We start from the raw sequence: 14,397 nt of genomic DNA, 5'->3' as shown, positions 1-14,397 counted from the left end.
AGCGTTGGTAGAGGAGCTGAAGGGTAAATGGGAGGAGGAGCTGGGGGAGGAGATTGAGGAGGGGCTATGGGCTGATGTCCTAAGTAGGGTTAATTCCTCTTCTTCGTGTGCCAGGCTTAGCCTGATACAATTTAAGGTGGTTCATAGAGCACACATGACGGGGGCGAGGCTGAGTAAGTTCTTTGGGGTAGAGGACAGATGTGGGAGGTGCTCAGGAAGTCCGGCAAACCATGTCCATATGTTTTGGACATGCCCGGCACTGGAGGGGTTCTGGAGGGGAGTGGCGGGAACAGTATCTAAGGTGGTGAAAGTCTGGGTCAAGCCAAGCTGGGGGCTAGCACTATTCGGAGTAGTGGATGAGCCGGGAGTGTAGAAGGCAAAAGAGGCCGGCATTCTGGCCTTTGCGTCCCTAGTAGCCCGCCGAAGGATCTTGCTAATGTGGAAGGAGGCGAAGCCCCCCAGCGTGGAGGCCTGGATAAATGATATGGCAGGGTTTATCAAGTTGGAGAGGATAAAGTTTGCCTTGAGAGGGTCTGCGCAGGGGTTGTACAGGCGGTGGCAACCATTCCTAGACTATCTTGTGGAGCGTTAGATGAAGGTCGGTCAGCAGCAGCAGCAACCCGGGGGGGGAGCGGGGGGGAAGGGGGGGGATGTCTTGAGTGGGGGGTGGAGGAGGGAGGGAGGGGGAAGGGGGTCTGTCTGGGGGGTATTTGAGCAAGAAAATACATGAAGGATCTTGAAAACTGACATGTACAGGAGGAATCCAATGTACAAAGCTCTGTAACATTTCATTTCACCATGTTCATGTCTTGCTATGTGCGCTTTCTTTCTTTTTGTTATGGGGGGGGGGTTTGTTTGTAAGGGTGAAAAATTGTGTTAAACTTCTCAATAAATATATTTTTTGTTAAAAAGTTTTGAGATCACTTTGCTCTGTCTATAAAATGCTGCTTCTGCTTTTTAACATATATGTAGTCCTGTGCTGTAGCTTCACCAGATTGGCAGCTCATATTTAGGCATGCATGGTTCTGCATCTTATCTTTCTGACACTCATCATTGAACCAGGGTTGTTCTCTTGGCTTGATGTTAATGATAGAGTGAAAGATTTGCCTGGACACCAGGTTTTCGATTGTAGCGGAATGTCATTCTTCTGCTGCTGATGGCCCACAGCATCGCAGGGATATCCAATTTTGAGCTGCTAGATCTGTTCTGAATCTATCTCATTTATCACTGTGGTAGTGCCACACAATGCCAGGTGCCTTACTGTGTCTGCACAAGGATTGTGCAGTGGTCATTCCTACCAGAACTATCATGGAAAGACTGGTATGTTGGAAAGGATGAAGTCAAGTAGTTTTCCCCTTCTATTGCTTCTCTCACCATCTGCCGCAGGCCCAGTCTTGCAGCTATGTACTCCAGGACTCAGCTACCTCATCAGTACTGGTGCCACTGAGCCACTCTTGGTGATGGACATTGAAGACCCCACTCTGGATACCTTTCTGTCATCTGTTCTTCTTCCAAATTGTGTTCAACAGGAGACTTCATCAGTTGAGGAAAGATGGTAGTGGGGATCAGCAGGAGGTTTCCGTCCCCAATAAACCAAATTCAAAATGTTTACCTTGCTTATCAATCCCTACAAGACTTTGACTCGCCTTTCCTCCGCAAGCTCACCTTAGTCCATGATTTTTAGTCCTCTGATTTTGGCAACATGAATCATAGATTTCATAGATTTCAAGGTGGCACAGACTAGCACTGCTACCTCACAGCTCCAGGGTCCCGGGTTCAATTTCAGTCCCGGGTGACTGTCTGTGTGGAGTTTGCAATTCCGCCCCGTGTCTGCATGGGTTTGCTCTGGGTGCTCCGGTTTCCCCCCACAGTCCAACGATGTGCAGATTAGGTGGATTGGCCATGTTAAATTGCCCCTTAGTGTCCAAAAGGTTGGGTGGGGATACTGGGTTACGGGGTGGAGGTGTGGGCTTAAATAGGGTGCTCTTTCCAAGGGCCGGTGCAGACTCAATGTGTCGAATGGCCTCCATCTGCACTGTAAATTCTATGAAATTCTTAGCATCCTCTTGAACTTCAACCTACCCAATCTCCAAGTTGCACAAAACAGTTGCCTGCAACCCGTCCCACACCAGGTTCAATTTGGCTTTCAACCCAATTCCAATCTCAATCACTTCCTTAGGCTTAATCACTATCTTTTATTTCACAAATGCCTCTATGACCTTGCCCCACCTGTAATGCTTGAGCTTTGTATTTTGGCCCATGCCTCCTTGGTCCTCGAATAAGATCACTGCTCCCTATTTAGTGGCAGAGCCTTTCGATTATCCCTGTCCCACTCTCTGGAATTCACTTCCTAAACTTCTTCAGCTTGCTACACCCTTCTTCATCTTTTATAAGACTCTTCATAACTTTTCTTTTTCATCTTCCCTTAAATCATCTCTCCTTACTCTTCTATCAGATCTCAGTGTGCATGGTCCCCTTATCTAGTGTGTTTTTATACATTTTAGTACATTAAAGGTTCTATGTACATGTAAGTTGTTGTAGTAAAGGATGTTAACACTGGCTAATTTAACACTTTTCCCATGTTGGCACCCGGTATCAACATGAAGTAGCCCCTGGCCAAATAAGACATGCTTGGTGCAAAATAAATCTTTCTGCTAGTACCCCCAAAGATATTGCATGTGATTTTCCTGTACCACGGTTAGGTGCTCCCTCCAGTGGGAAAAACAAGAGTGATTTCTGCTGGTGCTAGGAGTGACCCCAACGTGCCATGCTATGGCCCTTGCAAATTTTTTCTTAGCTGAAACGGATTTTCTGTGCCATTCAATGGCACACCGGGGTCCGCACTGCAACTGAGAGGGGCGGAACCTAATCCCTCTCTCTGACAGGTCCCACACCTCTAAGAACAAGCACCTCAGAACCCTCTTCAGTTCCAACATGCACCCATTCAACCCATCCTCATCCCTCCCCTCACCTCCCCGCTCCCCCATTTCGCTACCTGTGCAATACCCCTCTTCAGACCCTGCCCCTTTGCAGTGCCAACCTGACACTTGCAGTCCAAGGGGTGCCAAGGGGTTAAGTACCCTCAAAGCAATTGCCACCAGGGTGCTGGGGGGGGTGGTCCTTCATGGGAGGTGGGTGTCAGGGGGGCTTGCGTTGGGCTGGAGGGGCTCAGGTCGTGGGTCCTTTCTGGGATGGGGTATGCTTGGCTGTTCTCTCTATTTGCAGCCTTTAAACCCTTTAAACAGTTCTTCAGAAGGACTTGAGAACAAAGAGGCAGCCTTATTAAAAAACTACCTTTACCCTGCTACCCTGAGTTAATGGATCCCTGCAGAGCTATATAGATAAACAATCTGAATCTCCCCTTTGAAACTGCCATGCCCTGTCAATCAGAATGTTTTTAGCAGGCAATGGGGCATGACATTTAATGTAAACAATGCAGATCAAAGGTTTCAGCCTTTTAGGTATACACACAGACTTCTATACTTTCAAGGACAATTAAATTGATTGTGAAAAAATGAAAAAATGAAATGAAAATCACTTATTGTCACAAGTAAGCTTCAAATGAAGTTACTGTGAAAAGCCCCTAGTCGCCACAATCCAGCGCCTGTTCGGGGAGGCTGTTACGGGAAACCACTTCAAAGGTATTCACCATTTTAAAGGTATGACCTTCATCTTCATCTCATAAATTCTTGAATTTGGCACACTGACAGACATTTTAATGGGTTTAGGGGTACAGATGAGAATGCTTTCATTTTATGGTGAGGGATGTGTATTTCTGAGATACTGAGTGACTGTTTATATGCTCTGGGTGTACAGATGCGAAAACTTTCACTTAATTATGAGCAAACGTTAATTTTTACATACATAGAACACAGAACATTACAGCGCAGTACAGGCTCTTCGGCCCTCGATGTTGCGCCGACCTGTGAAACCACTCTAAAGCCCATCTACACTATTCCATTATCATCCATATGTCTATCCAATGACCATTTGAATGTCCTTAGTGTTGGCGAGTCCACTGCTGTTGCAGGCAGGGCGTTCCACACCCTTACTACTCTCTGAGTAAAGAACCTACCTCTGACATCTGTCTTATATCTATCTCCCCTCAATTTAAAGCTATGTCCCCTCGTGCGAGCCATCACCATCCGAGGAAAAAGGTTCTCACTGTCCACCCTATCCAATCCTCTGATCATCTTGTATGCCTCTATTAAGTCACCTCTTAACCTTCTTCTCTCTAACGAAAACAGCCTCAAGTCCCTCAGCCATTCCTCAGAAGATCTTCCCTCCATACCAGGCAACATTCTGGTAAATCTCCTCTGCACCCTTTCCAATGCTTCCACATCCTTCCTATAATGCGGTGACCAGAACTGCACGCAATACTGCAAATGCGGCCGCACCAGAGTTTTGTATAGCTGCAACATGACCTCATGGCTCCGAAACTCTATCCCTTTACCGATAAAAGCTAACACACCATACGTCTTCTTAACAACCCTATCAACCTGGGTGGCAATTTTCAGGGATCTAGTACATGGACACCGAGATCTCTCTGCTCATCCACACTACCAAGAATCTTATCATTAGCTCAGTACTCTGTATTCCTGTTGAATCACCTCACACTTTTCTGCATTAAACTCCATTTGCCACTTCTCAGCCCAGCTCTGCAGCTTATCTATGTCCCTCTGTAACCTGCAACATCCTTCCGCACTGTCCACAACTCCACCGACTTTAGTGTAATCCGCAAATTTACTCACCCATCCTTCTACGCCCTCCTCCAGGTCATTTATAAAAATAACAAACAGCAGTGGCCCCAAAACAGATCCTTGCGGTACACCACTAGTAACTGAACTCCAGGCTGGACATTTCCCATCAACCACCACCCTCTGTCTTCTTATAGATAGCCAATTTCTGATCCAAACCGCGAAATCACCCTGAATCCCATGCCTCTGTATTTTCTGCAATAGCCTACTGTGGGGAACCTTATCAAACGCTTTACTGAAATCCATATACACCACATCAACGGCTTTACCCTCCTCCACCTGTTTGGTCACCTTCTCAAAGAACTCAATAAGGTTTGTGAGGCACGACCTACCCTTCCCAAAACCGTGTTGACTATCCCTAATCAAATTATTCCTTTCTCGATGATTATAAATCCTATCTCTTATAATCCTTTCCAAGACTTTGCCCATAACAGAAATAAGGCTCACTGGTCTATAGTTACCGGGGTTGTCTCTACTCCCCTTCTTGAACAAGGGGACAACATTTGCCATCCTCCAGTCTTCTGGCACTATTCCTGTAGACAATGACGACATAAAGATCAAAGCCAAAGGCTCTGCAATCTCCTCCCTAGCTTCCCAGAGAATCCTACGATAAATCCCATCCGGCCCAGAGGATTTATCTATTTTCACACTTTCCAGAATTGCTAACACCTCCTCATTATGAACCTCAATCCCGTCTAGTCCAGTAGCCTGTATCTCAGTATTCTCCTCGACAGCATTGTCTTTTTCCTGTGTGAATACTGACGAATAATATTCATTTAGCGCCTCTCCTATCTCATCGGACTCCACGCACAACTTCCCACTACTGTCCTTGACTGGCCCTACCGGGGGGGTATTTGGGCGGGTGGTGGGGGTTCCCCAAGGGTACTTTGGAATGGTATATGGGGGGGTTAATATATGCGGGAGAAACCCAATGTATAAGTAGTTTATTATTTTTGATTGTGGTGTTTGTGTTCTTTCTTCTTTTCGTTATGGGGGGGGGGTTTGTTTGTTAAAAATTTTGTTGGAAAAATTTGAATAAACATATTTAAAACATTTTTTAAAAAACACTTGACTGGCCCTACTCTTACCCTAGTCATTCTTTAATTCCTGACATACCTATCGAAAGCTTTAGGGTTTTCCTTGATCCTACCTGCCAAGGACTTCTCATGTCCCCTCCTGGCTCTTCTTAGCTCTCTCTCTAGGTCCTTCCTGGCTAACTTGTAACTCTCAAGCACCCTAACTGAACCTTCACGTCTCATCTTTACATAAGCCTCCTTTTTCCTCTTGACAAGTGATTCAACTACTTTAGTAAACCACGGTTCCCTCGCTCGACCCATCCCCTGCAGTTTCCTTCCCCATCCTATGCATCCTAAGTCTTGCCTAATTGCATCATAATTGCCTTTTCCCCTGCATTAACTCTTGCCCTGCAGTATATACCTATCCCTTTCCATCGCTAATGTAAACGTAACAAAATTGTGGACACTATCACCAAAGTGCTCACCTACCTCCAAATCTATCACCTGGCCTGGTTCATTACCCAGTACCAAATCCAATGTGGCCTCGCCTCTTGTAGGCCTATCTACATACTGTGTCAAGAAACCCTCCTGCACACATTGGACAAAAACTGACCCATCTAAAGTACTCGAATTATAGCATTTCCAGTCAAAGAACAAAGAGCAAAGAAAAGTACAGCACAGGAACAGGCCCTTCGGCCCTCCAAGCCTGATGACTCCATTCGCAGGCGCAATCGCCGGGCTCTTCGCCTGCTTCCACGCTCACTACGGGAACTTATACCGGTGCCACGCCCTCCTGTTGTTCCTGATGTCGACTTCGTGGAGCTTCCTGCCACCATGCCCATTCCGTCATTGCCTGTAGCCAGGCTCATTCCTCAGCCGGTGAATCCTGACCCACCCTTGAGGCGGTCAACCCGAATTCGTCGCCCACCTACTAGGCTGGACTTATGAGCCTGTTTGAACATTGAACTCACTGACGTATCATACCACTGTGTTAATATGTTTCTCTTTTTGTCGTTACAGGAGTTCGTTTTGACGTTTAATATTTCCACGTGTTTTGTTTATGGTACAACCTCGTTGCTATGTCGCACCTGACATCGTCCCATGTATATAGTTTAGCCTCATGTACATGCTGTAGATATTGCACACACACACATTCAGCTGCACTCAGTACACATCTCAATTTATAACCACATAGGCACATGTTTTTGTAAAAAAAAGGGGGATGTCATGATATTCAAACAAAGAACAAAGAACAAAGAAATGTACAGCACAGGAACAGGCCCTTCGGCCCTCCAAGCCCGTGCCGACCATGCTGCCCGACTAAACTACAATCTTCTACACTTCCTGGGTCCGTATCCCTCTATTCCCATCCTATTCATGTATTTGTTATGATGCCCCTTAAATGTCACTATCGTCCCTGCTTCCACCACCTCCTCCGGCAGCGAGTTCCAGGCACCCACTACCCTCTGTGTAAAAAACTTGCCTCATACATCTACTCTAAACCTTGCCCCTCGCACCTTAAACCTATGCTCCCTAGTAATTGACCCCTCTACCCTGGGGAAAAGCCTCTGACTATCCACTCTGTCATGCCCCTCATAATTTTGGAGACCTCTATCTCTTTTCTTTTTTGTTACGGGGTGGGGGGGTTTAAATGGTTGAAAATTTTTGTTGAAGAATTTTGAATAAACATATTTTTAAAAAAAAGAAAAGATGATGAACCCGTAGCAGCAACCCGAGGTCGCAGTAGTCGACAAATCAGAGCAGTGCCCCATATGGGAGGATGTATTGAGAAAGTATTTAATGAGGAAAAGATGGCCCCTTTGGTCGAATAATTGTGCAAATACTGAGTCAGGTCCAGGAAAGATAGGACAAACTTGGTGGGAGGATTTATGTAAGGTATATAAGAAAAATGCAGTTAAGTTCAGAAAGCCAATGGCAATAGTGTGCTGCTTGGCACAGTTGCGAGGCACCGAGGAGGTCGTCGAGACGCTCCGCAGTCAGTTAGTAGAGAAGGAGGAAGAGAATGAGGGAAACAGTAAGGAAAGCGAGAAAATTATTGAGGAACTCCAGGAGAAGTTAGCCGCTAAAGACAGGGAAATCGCCGGTGTTAAACGCGCCCACCAGTCTTGCATAATACACCTTAGCAGCTTCCAATTCAGTACGACAAGGCCTATCACGACACACAGCGCGCAGTCTTGGTACGAGAGGAGACTGAACACCAGGTCATCCAGTTAAAAGAAAATGCGCCAATTTACAGGCAGCTTTGAGAGCGCTCCACCAGTCCACTGAAGAACAAAGGCAGAGCACCGTTGACCACGCTAAATGCAAGCGAAAGATAGATAAGCACGAGTCGTTACTTTCCATTCAGAATGGTTTCATGTGTACCTTCGGGACAGACGAGACAGATGAAGAAGAGATGGCAGATTGGGAAGAGTTAATTGAAAGCGCGCACATGTATGTAAAGAGAACGGAAAGTCAAAAGCAACCGCCGCGTATCCCAAAAAGAAAGTCACTAGCAGCCCCGGCTACACAGGTCGCACCATACCCACAGCTGCCCCGACACCCATGAATCCAGTCACCACGGAAAGAAGGATAAGGGATCAGGCAGGTCCAGATATCACCTACACCACCCCACTTTTGGTAACCCAGTTAAGGGATGCTTGCTGTAATATTACTCTCCACCGCAAACCCGCATAGCTTCTTTGAGGAGGTGCGCCAGCAAAAGGTTATGTACGGATTAGATGAGATGGAGGAGGTAAAATTGATTGTCAGTCGGTACGGTCAGCTTTGCCAGATCCTCAAAACGCAGGAGGAGGAACCTAGAGGAAATGAAGGCCGCAATATTAGACTCTATCGGATACAAAAAAGGGGATCCGGTAGAGGGTTTGAACAAATGCAGACAGAAAAAAGGGGAACACCTGACCGCCTTTGCCGGTCGCCTCTGGATACATTTCAAGGCAGTATATGGAAACTTAAACCGTGCTCACCTAGATGACGAAGAAACCACTAAATGGTCCCATACTTTAGTTTCGCATACCACTGAAGCAGGTAAAAAGGCTTGCGCAAATTATGACCCGGCAGATCCCACACACAATTAGATTTGGGTACTCAGACGTCTATCTAGGGCACGGGAACAGTCACTACAGGATCAGATCGACCAAAACTGATTAGAAGCCCTGATGTATCCCGTTAGAACTAGCCAGGAACCCGCATGGACAAATGAGGGCAGAAGAGAGGAACACTACCCCCGAGAACAGCCCCCCAGAGCACAAGACCCAACCCACGCACCACGAGGTTCATGTTACATTTGCGGACAAGTAGGACATTTCGCCTGCGATTGCAGACAAAACTCCCCACGCAATCAACGACCCCAACAGCCCAACCCCCCATCCAGAAACAATAGGCCAGATCACGATTGCCAGTCACGATAGCTAGAAGCAACGTTCGGCCCATGCATGCCGTAAACGCCCGCTCAGACAACCTCGCTTATAACTCCTTAGATTGATGGTGTCCGGAGTCTCCAGAATGGGTCTGTGACATGCGCTGGGATAATATCGGATGACAGGTCATCACAGGCACAGTCCGGGGACATGCAGTTGATTTTCTCTGGGACACAGGAGGGTCCCGAACCAACTAAACTCCTCAAACCTGTTCCAAAAAAACACCTTGCCCAACCACAGATACCATTACACTTAGTGGATTCACAGGCCACATGCAAGAGGGATACATTGCAGCCCCTATACCTGTCCAGATAGGAAATGTAACCACTAAACACCCTGTTGTTTTAGTCGACCTACCCCCAACCGCAAAACAAATCCTAGGTATAGATTCCATGAACTCTCATAACCTCTCCTTCGATCCCGTAAACAAATGTGCCTGGCAGATGTCCAAAACAGCCAGAGCCCCCGCTATGCTCTCAGTAGGAGATTGCGAAAACAGGATTTGCTCAGTGGGGGACTATTGTTTTAACCCTTCAGCAATTAGCACAGACGCGACCACTAAACAGGTCCTAGCCACACACAAAGGTGCTTTTGCCCAGCACAAGCACGATTGTGGGCAGATTCCAGGCACAGTTATGATTTCAGGTCCCGACCCCAAACCACAGAAACAGTACGGATTCCCACATCAGGTGGAGAGCGAAATTCTAAAGGTCATTAACAGTCTGTTAAAACAAGGAGTGATTCGACCCGTAGCTTCTACTAATAATGCCTCGATTTGGCCCGTAAAGAAATCAGACGGTTCATGACGACTCACAATTGACTATCGCAAACTAAGTAAAGTTACCCCTTTAACAGCCCCCACCATTGCCACGAGTTCCGCGACCTTGCTTAAACAGAGATCGCAAGCAAAGTATTTCAATGTGTTGGATATTAGCAATGGTTTTTGGTCCATTCCCCTAGATTGAGCTTGCCAATATAAATTAGCGTTCACCTTTCAAGGCCAACAGTATACATGGACGTGTCCCCCCCCCCCAAGGATTCCATAACTCCCCCTCCATTTTCCATAGACAGCTAGCTGCTGGTATCTCTAAATTCTAACGCCCCAAATGACTAGTTCAGTATGTAGACAACCTGCTCCTGCAAACCGATACCAGGGAAGAGCATGTGGCTCTGTTAGCCAAATTACTAACCCAGTCCATCGGATGTAAGGTAAATCCCCAAAAGGCACAGATACTGATGGAAAATGTACTCTATTTAGGCACCATTATCACCCACGGCAAACGCAAGATTGAACAGAAGTGAATTGATTCCGTTGTGAAATTGCCCCTGCCCTGTAATGTAAGTGCACTCCGTTCATTCCTAGGTTTAGTGGGATACTATAGGAATTACATAGATGGTTTTGCCACCAAGGCCGCCCCACTCTCAGAGCTTCTGTAAAAGAACACCCCATGGAATTGGCTTCCACAGCACACAGACGCCATAGACGATTTAAAACGCACCCGAGGCACAGCTCCCGCTTTACACGTTCCCGACCCTGACTTGCCCTATGCCATAGAAGTAGCAACCACCGACCGAACCCTATCAGCAGTGCTCCTACAGGAACGCCATGACCAAGTAGGACTGGTAACCTATGCTTCTAGAGTTTTAGACCCCATAGAACAAAGATTTTCTGCCTGTGAACGACACTTGCTTGCAGTCTTTTGGGCAATTCAGTATTTTGCTTATATTACAGGCCTCCAGCCAGTCACGATCTTGACCGAGCACACCCCCAGCAACTTTTGTTAGACGGCAGACTAAAAGATGGTTTAGTTAGCCAGATCAGAGCAGCTCGCTAGACACTCTTACTACAAGGCAGGGACATCTCTGTGAAATGCACCAAGACCCACACATTTTTGGCAGACAATTTGCAATACGCAGGGACCCCACATGAATGCCAGATAAGTGCAGCCCACCCCCCACACAGGACCCTTTCTTCCCAAGCCACTGCAACCACGTGCAGGCTGTGAGAAACACGGTTCCCAAGACACAGGGCACGCAGTGAAAATCTAGGTAGACCGTCCCTCCACTGTTGAGGATAATGTAAGAATCACTGGATGCGGGATTCATATGGAGGATTCACAGAGACCCCCACTTGAAGAGGTATCTTTAAAATTGCCCGGCCACTTAGGTTCGCAACCAGCGGAACTCGCAGCCATAGCTTATGTAATTGATCACCTGGACACTTTTCCAATGCCTGTGGACATACACTCAGACAGCTTGTATGTTTGCAACAGTTTGACCAAATTCCTCCCCCTATGGGAATCTCGAGGTTTTGTATCAGCCGATGGAAAACCCCTACCCTCTGCCTCTTTACTGAAACACATTCTTAAAGAAGCCACCGGCCGCACATACGGCATCATTAAAGTAAAGAGCCATCACTGCACCTCCCCATCTGGTAATCGCGAGGCAGACGCCTAAGCTAAAGCTGGATCATGCAATGGTCACTTCTAGCAACCACCCGAAGGCGGGCAGATGCATTCAATCCAGGTTTCCAAAACTAATATTGAATATTTATCTCAAGCCCAGAAAGCAGCCGACTCCCTTAAACAGGTACTGAACGGCACCTACCCAGCCCCCTATGACAAATGGAAGGACACACTCACAATAGAGGACGGCATAGTTTTAAAGGACAGAATTTATGTTGTCCCCACCCAAGACCAAAACCAGTTAATCTACCAGTTCCATGACGGACACGGACATCAGGGGATAGACACAACCATTGCCCATTTAAGACCTTTGTGCTGGTGGCCCGAATTGAAAAGTGATGTCACACATAATGTTGAGAAGTGCCTCATTATCGCTCAGAACAATCCAGAACATTATGCAAAGAAGGGGCAATTAAGACACACCTGACCTGTAGAAGGCCCCTGGACAAATCTGCAAATTGATTACATTGGTCTCCTCCCCCCCCTGCAGAAACGGTTTCAAGTATGTGCTGGTTGTTACAGATACATTTACAAAATGGGTTGAAGCATTCCCCACACGTTCAAACACAGCAAAGGCCACCGCCAAAATTTTGACCCATCAGATATTTCCGCGCTGGGGTCTTCCACGCAGCATTGAGTCAGACCAAGGGTCTCACTTCACCGGCAGGGTAATGCCAAACGTTATGACCATTTTCGGCATCAAACAGAAATTCCACATAGCATACCACCCCCAGTCCAGCAGTATAGTAGAGCACATGAATCGCACTTTTAAAACGACCATTAGGAAAACGGTACTGTGGTGATATGCATCACTGTAAATACACAAGGGGTTAATGTAAATACTAGATGGGAGCACCAGAGACGTCATGACATGCAGGCATACAGCTAATGAACACATAGAATAGGACACGACCAATGGGCAGTCAAGGCACCCAGAGGTGACACTACCACAAGGGGGCATTACACAACCCATATATAAGGACAGGGTACACATGGTCTGTCTCTTTCCACAGGTGACACTTAGAGAGTAGGACGGGGCAGATCAGAAGCATCACACCCACCATGTGGCTTAGAGCAGACTGGTTAGTTAGACTGAGTTACTATAGCAAGATTAGCAGGAGTACTGCTGTCCGACTTGGAGCTAGAAAGAAGCAGAGTAAAGCCAGCTTCGACAAAAAGAGTACACCCATAGAGTACACAGTAGGCCAGCAAGTTATGATCTTGTTGTACAACCCCAGTTCCTTCCTATCCCCTAAATTCGCAGACCCCTATTCCATTTCTGACAAAGTAAGCCCCTCCATGTACAAATAGCGTCCCCTAACGGTAAGACTGGTTGGTTCCACGTCAACCAACTCAAAGTCTATGGATCACAACGCAGCCAAGCCCACCACTTAGCCTTGGTAATGGAAGAGGATGACGCTCTACCCACTGACGACTCAGCCCAACGACCACTCCAACCCTCCACCCCTCATGACGACACCTTTCCCCCAACTTCGCCCATAGTCACAGGTTTCAACCTCGAACTTGACTCTGATGAGAATCTCCCGGAATTGACTGACATCCCCAGCAACTGATGTGATCTCCCCACCATCAGCTACCCTAGCCCCCAGAGCGACACCGTGAATCTCTTAGACCCCTTGAATGACCGTCCCCACCCACCGACTGATCCTCCGCCCACCCCAGCAACACTGCTTCCACTTGCAGTACACCAGTTCCCGACTACCCTCCATCATGCCACTACCCCAAAACTCCTCTTTGGCACCGTGACAATTCCTACAGGTTGGTAAGACATGATGCATCGGACCCTCCGCAAGCCTATGCCACTAACGCCCAAAATCTGCAGACACAAGTCTGGCAACCAGGGGAAGGTGATAATTCAAGTAATGAGCCCCTTTTGGGCAAGGATTTAACAGAACTGCTGCACGCAAATATCTGAGGTGTCCAGCTGATGAGAAACGGACACCGGCTAAGAATTAAGGTGTCCAAATTTCTGATGGAGCCTGCCCGTCTTCTTCTTTTCTATCTTATCTTCCTTTTCAATACATGGTTTTAATTACTGTCGGCCTGACACCCGATTTGTTTATACAGTCATAATTATTCTTCTCACTGAAACATAAGACGCAGTCTACTGACCAATGGCAATTAAATGTACGCTTGTAGGATCTCACATGACTACAAATTCTTCCCGCTCATTTCAGTCACCCAGGTAGGGAGTAACGGCACTAACCCCTGCCCTACCCGGGGATCCCACCCATTCCTTTCCCGCAGCAGCCCACACGCACCTCATGTTCCCTTCACGCTCCCTGGAATGGTTTCCTACACGCTTCACTGATTTGGGCAGATCTTGAATCTTCCTTTCGCTCCACAGTCTAAACCCTGACTTCTTTCACTTTTTTTTAGACCCATTCGCGTCACTTCCAAATGCTATTTACACTTAAAAACAATGGTTGCTGATCACTGCTGCTACCTCTGAGCCCCTGGGTCGAAACTTTATGAAACTGGCCGCCCTAAAATTCGGCTGGTCAAGCAAAGCCGCAACCTCCCATGGTTGTTAGTAAAGATGGAGACTGGTCGAAGAAAGCATCCGCACACTCCTAGCATCGACCACACAAGCTGTGAGACACTTAAACGATTGAATTGCGGCACTTGGATTAGTACCTCTCAATTTAAAAAACAAAAACAAAATTGGGGAGTCACATATGGTGACAAACATAAAGGG

This window comes from Scyliorhinus torazame, chromosome 1, assembly GCF_047496885.1.
Source record: "Scyliorhinus torazame isolate Kashiwa2021f chromosome 1, sScyTor2.1, whole genome shotgun sequence".
Taxonomy (NCBI): Eukaryota; Metazoa; Chordata; class Chondrichthyes; order Carcharhiniformes; family Scyliorhinidae; genus Scyliorhinus; species Scyliorhinus torazame.
This window is presented reverse-complemented; position numbering follows the sequence as displayed.